Here is a 6880-nt window from a genome sequence, read left to right as displayed (position 1 = left end):
TGCACTATTTCTGTTTCGAAAATCTGTTTAATTTCGGGTAAGCGAGTGATTAGCCCACTGTACCCTAGCCCATTGTTAAGGATGCCACCTCGGAACCAACGGGCAGCCTCGGTTTTGTTCGGGTATCCTCCCTAGTCAGTGGATTCTGTTTTGAGACACAGAATATTCGCCTTTTGCCCTACATCCTCTGCTCAGCTGCATCACAATGTTGGTGATCGCGCAACGGCGCGGTTGCAGCAGTCTCCAAAGATGACGATCGGGGACGTGGATGTATCGGACTGGTTAGGGCTCTACTTTGTAAGTGTTTCGCTACCAACGTTGTTGATGGCTTCTTAGCATTTTGTAGGTAATGCTGTACTCACTTTGAGCGATTCCCACCAAGACCATACCCTAACTTCCCCCCCAATAATATTAATCAATAATATTGTACCATATTCAATGAAAAATATTAATTTTATTAAACTAACCACTTTGTTTTTTTTTGTCGCCCGTCGCACAACCGTCTTTTTTTTGACGCACTTAGGCTTGTTGATTGACACACAGTTGACACAAGACTAAGCAGAAAAGAATGCTTACATTGTCTTTAAGCACACTTTTGCCGTTCCGTTATCAGACTGCGAATGATATATCCATATATATAGAACGCCACTATGTGTAGCGCCAAAATGAGAAAACTGAATGAAGAAACATATAAAAATGACACGTTACAAATTCAAATGTAATATTTTGTTTATCTTCACTTTCAACAATTATTTTAAAAAATTTACAAATTTCACTACAAAAATGTTATCCTCTTGCGCGCAAAGAAGTTTCACTTTAATAACTTTTGTGAGCAGACCAGCTATTAATCTTTAGAAGTGTTATTACATACGAATACCTAACAAATGATTTAACGGAGATTGGGACAGCCAGTGTGTCGAGACTCTCTATTATTCGAAAGTCAAGCGCCCCCCCCCCCCCCCTCCCTATCTGGGCCCACATCAACCCGGCGCCCTGGGGACCTCTGTCCAATCCGGATAACAACTACGGTTGATTTCTTTGCGTTTATCCGGATTCCGTTATAAAACGTTTTATAAAAATTAAACATTTTATTGCAAGACAGGGTCCCATATAATATGTTTAGGGGAGCGGGGGGCACGTTGTTACAATTTTTAGATAGTTGTTAATATGACAAAAGCTATCAAATAAATTATACATTTGATTACTTGTAATGTTAGTATGTCTATTATATCTATTAAAATATGAGTGAAAAATGATAAAAAAATATGTAATTTTTTCACAATGGAGAATTTAACTAAACAAGTAGTTTGTAACATCTTACCCCGGAATTGGGGCTAGTTGTTACATCATCGGGGCACGATGTTACGGTAGATAAATAAACAAAATCATCAGTGATACATATTTTTTATTAGTATTTCAAAACGATATAAACAATAGAGATCACTTTATACAGTCTTCTAACATTTATGAGTAATTTAATATCATAATATCTGTTATGGTAATTATTAAAGTTTTATTTGTAGAAAATCACTTTGGCAGGAACATTTTAAAATCTTATATAAAAATTCTACTTCTGTCATCCATCCCGAAGAATTACCCGCTCCAATCGCATCTACTGATCCAGTACGAAGAAAAAGATCCGTGTATCTCATTCTGGGAAGCACGGACATCGGCGGAACTGAATTCCCAGCAGCATTTATGGCACATGCAAGAGTAATAAGTGTCCCTCTTTCGGCAGATATGTGCGCACCGACCTGTTTTTGACCCCGGGCAGCAACTATTTTTCTAGGCTCCTGTACCGTCGTGACACCTGTTTCGTCAACGTTCCATGTTCTTGAAGCAGTGAATTCATATTTTTGGAACAAGCCTTGCAGTTTGTCAAAAAAACTTTAATGTTGGTTTTGTTGAACGATGTTGCTCTACTCAAAGTTGTAGCTTCTGGTGTTCGTAGAGATAGTTGAGGATTTCTATCCATAAAACTTCTATACCAGTCCGGCCCAGCCGTATTATTTTATGCCAGCTGGGGGGAATATTTTTTAAGTTGAGTTTTAGAGCACATTGATAAGCTAGTTTGCGTACTTCTTTTGTCTATTAAACCAAAATATATTTCTGAACTTTTGAGTAGATAAGAAGCTAATTTATGTTCTGTTTCTTCTGAGAATACCAATCTAGGTTTAACGTAACCCCATGAATAACTTTCGTTGTTTGAACTTGACATCGGATATAAATTAAACATCTCGCTTGCTTTACGAATGCTCGTTTTATTCTGCAGTACTTCTTCTGCAGCATATTCATAAACTTCTTTACTAGTTGTACCTCTTTCTGTTTTTCTTTTATAGTTTCTCGTTCTGGAAAAAACAAAGAATATGTAGAATTTTTAAAATGAGAGAACGAACAGTACAATCCAGATATGATAATATTTTTGTTACATGTAACAACTTTCCCCAAACAATTGTAACTACTTGCCCCATGGCACGTTTTTTAATATAAATTGAAGTCATTATTAATGGATATCGATAGTTGAATAAAACAATATTGTAAATTAAAGGTTGAACTAATAATAATAAAATATTATGAACGTTCAAGCTTAAAAAGTTTGACAAAATAAAAAATATAGTCATCAGGAATCAAAAATTTCGTAAAGGATTTCTTTACTTACTTGGTTGAAATCGGGACACACGCACACACCCTAGCAGCTCTGCGCTTGGCAGGTCACTGATTGTTTTTATCTAATGCACGATGTTTTAGGAAAACGAATGAGTCCAATTATGTCCATAAAAGAGTTTAAAATCCCGGTAAAAAACGCCTGTAACTTCTTACCCCTGTAACAACGTGCCCCCCGCTCCCCTACATACCTATACAGTCAGAAATCTTAAAATTATTAAAATTATTTAATAAATTTAAATATTCTTTTCATAATAATGAATAATAATAGTGACGTCACAGTAGGTACGGGGCCGAGCCCGCTTCTCGTACCACCACACAACAATGTCACTTGTACCGTACCGCGATTTCCGACCGCATTGATAATTTACTTTAATTTATATTGTAATCGTTATAAAGTAGATACAACTTTGTAAATACAACTAGCTGTATATAATAACATAGCACTGCCCCGCCCGGCCGTGGCTCATGTAACACTCACCTCTTTTTGATTGTTTAAATTAATGATATTTAAAATAAATATATGTAGAAGAAAAGCTGCTCGTACGCGGTGAACCTGAGCTAAGTTAGTCCAGTTAGCAGGTCCTCATTACAATTTGCTGGACACTTAATGTGAGAGGGACCTTACATAATCTTAGCTGGTCCTGTCAATTGTTTATTTAGTAAGCCTAATGAATACCTGCAAAATGAAGAGAAAGTACTTTAGCTGCTACAGCCACGTACATCTCATAACATGAGTTAATAAGTATCTTCTCCTCCCACTAATTTGTATGATTTATCTTTGTCGCCGACATTTACACAACGACTACTAATGAAGTGGCAACTACCAATGTAATACAAACTGTGACATTGCCATGAAAGACAATTCAAGGGTTTTTTTTGAAAATTGTACATTCACCAATCCTTTTAATACTTAAACGATTTATGCAATACATATTGTTTTTTTATCCTCGCAAGTGTAATGGAAAAGTGCGTCTGAAACTCGAGACCAACTCGCTCACTTGACACCGTCGTCTACCAGCAACTTAGATCACTTGTATTATAATATACTATTACTATACATCGTCATTTATATTTTTTACACAACTTATTTTAAGCTGATCATAATCAAATACTTTTTTAATAGCCTTAATTATAGAGAATTTTCCTATTGATATTTATAAATTTACACTTTGATAGTGGCCTAAGAGCCCGTGGACCCCAGACCTACGTTATTTTATAAAAGCTGAAAGTTTGTCAGACAGACCATTATGGAGTTTGGGTTTATCGTGGCTATGGCAGGTAAACGGTACTAAAGGTGTGTAAAATACCGATCTAAATACATCAAATAATAAAGTGCGAATTTTCGTTATACCTTCACAATATTATTAAAAATCACGTTATTAATTACCAGACACATTGTGGCAACCCCTTGCCAGTCACCCTAAATAAGTTATAAGGTTCTGATGAAAACAGACCAGACACCCTCCCGCAGGAGGGATGAAAGGGGAGAGAGAAGTCTTCAGGATATGATAAATCTTCTGAAAGTGACTGATCCAGACGACGTGCCGCCTTTCGTAGCAAGGTACTTGAACAAGTTACCACCCGTCACCTTCAACCATGTCGACGTCACCAGGTTGCTGAAGGACATCACAAACCTCAAGGCAGGCCTGGCAGAAGTAGTGTTGAAATTAGAGGCATCTCAAAACACCATCAGGGACCTGCAAGCTGAAGTAGCGACGTTGCGCAACAATACTGTTGTAAGTAGGTCAATAGAGGCCAATAACATCAACACACGACGTGGGGCATGCATTGCTTCGCCAGCGAGTTTTGAATCAGCGAATTTTGACACGACACTGGCCGCTGTCCCCGCATGTGTAAGCGGTAATGTACTTGCCACCCGTCCCTCACCTCCTCCCCTCTCGGAGGTGTCGCCTGCTGTCGTCACGTCAACACCTCAACGTGACTATGCTGCTGCCATCCGCCAGAAACCCAGAAAGCGGACAGCGCTGAGGACAGTAAGTGGAAGCGGGCACGCCGGCAAGGAACCCGCTTGTAGAACTGTGTCGAAGGGTCAGATCGACAAGCATGGCTTCATTAAGGTGGAGCGGAAGAAGAGGAGGTCTCCTAGTCATAATCAATGTGGCACAGCACCGATAGGACAGAACCAGCTCCTGCGTCCCGTAGTCCCAGCGACGTATATCTACGTCTCTCGCTTTCACCACATCACCAAGGCCTTCGACATTGTTCAGTACTTGGTGGAGAAGACAAGGTTTCGGTTGGGGGTCGAAAAGTTGGTGACGCGTCACGCAGTAGATTTTAACTCTTTTGTTGTTCGCGTCCCGACAGAACATAATATATTGACCTTCCTGGACGAGAAGCTGTGGCCGAAGGGGGTCGTGTTCCGTAAGTATCGCGGACGTCGCCGACCGTCGGAAGTTACCGAACCCGCGCCTCACATCGCCGCGAAAATGTGACGTAGATTTAAGTTATATAAATATGTATGTTAGATTATAAGGTATTTATTTTATGGGCCTTGTAGCCTGAAATAAAATGATTTATTATTATTATTTATTATTAATGTTCATGAAATTATATTTTTACTTACGTTATAGTATAAAAGCTGATTCACGACTCGTTATACACTACATATAAACATGAGCTATACACGCAATACAGGTTATACACTGGAGCTTTAAAGCCTTCGCGATGTCGTTCTTTGTCTCTCACATTGCCGTCGCGTTAGCCGTTTCGCTCTGGCGTGTGTTGCCAGCGCCACCTGTCGGTCGCTCGTGGTCACCGTGACGGACTGCGCCCTCGCACGCCGCACGCCGCACGCCGCAGGCAGCCAGGCAGCCAGGCGACAGTTGATTGTCTAACGGCCGTTCCCTATATACTATCTACAGATAGAGATAAATTACTACCTTCTACTGTCAGTAATTAGCTGTCAATAATCTGAAGCTGTCCCAATATACCCGATAAGTCATTCTTATCGCGTTATATTGGGACGCGTGAATTAACGTTTCCATACAAACTTCTATCGCTGGTAGGCTAGACAGCGTGTACGGATAAGGTGAGTTACCGTCGATAAGTTGTTTGGGACAGAAAAGTCAACGATAGTTACAATTTGTATGTCTAGTAAGAGATAGACTGAATATTGGGAACAGCTGTAGACTGTAAGCTGTACCGGCAGCACGCCGCGGCTGATCAAACGTAATTAATGTTAATTGTTGATCTGTAGTCCGTGTGTGTTCTAAATGAGTGTCAAAGGGTCTCGCGGCGCGTGGACCTTCTCGACAATAAAAGTGAAGCGTACGTATTGTGTCAATAGCACACTGTACCTCCATTACTGACTTATACTATAAGGCCATTAGGTATATTATTATATTCAATGTTACTTGTCTGTACCGTCTGGTCACTTTTCCCTAACTTTAACATACCTTCTTATATGTAGTACTCGAATTAGAAACTATTTTGTTACATATTATTATAATCTTTAATGTTATAACTCTTAAGCCAGCGGGAGGCTTGTAGAACAAGACGCGAGATACGTGATCACGGGGCATGTGCCTTGAAACAGTGCAGCATTATTGTGTTTAGTTTGTAACGTTACTGGGCAAATGAAACTTGATATTTTATGTCTCAAAGTGAGGGACGTAATGAGGGTGCCCTTGCGGAGCACTGCGTTCTATGTGACATCCTGTACCACTTGACATCAGACGAATGTCTAACTAAAGTAATGCATTAAAATTATAACGAGGTTTTCCAGAGGCAACAACCGACAACGAATTACGAAAATAATAGACCTTTGAAATAACGAGTCACCAGCACTGAGCTCGTTTGATCAACTGGCACTTAGCAGGCTGGTGTTGGATGCTGAGTACTGGCAACGGACATCGATTTGTACCAAATAATTAATATAACATATTGGTGTGAGGTGAAAAATCTAATAACACTGCTTCGAGTTTTTAAAAAGAGATACCTACCAAACTGTGTCTCCTCCGCGAGGAGGATACGCGATATATATTGTGTACTCACATCTGTTAGAGGGCGGTGGGACTCTCTTCACTCTAGTCCTGTCAAATTGGTTAATGATTCTGGCGAAGTGGCCTATAATGACACCACAATTGATGTGACACGGGCCCTATTGTAATATATATAATTTACTGTGACTTAATAACCACGAAACTAATATTTGTAACGTGCGGACGATCGAGCTATGCCACACATTAAGTTC

This window comes from Leptidea sinapis, chromosome Z (assembly GCF_905404315.1).
Source record: "Leptidea sinapis chromosome Z, ilLepSina1.1, whole genome shotgun sequence".
NCBI lineage: Eukaryota > Metazoa > Arthropoda > Insecta > Lepidoptera > Pieridae > Leptidea > Leptidea sinapis.
This window is presented reverse-complemented; position numbering follows the sequence as displayed.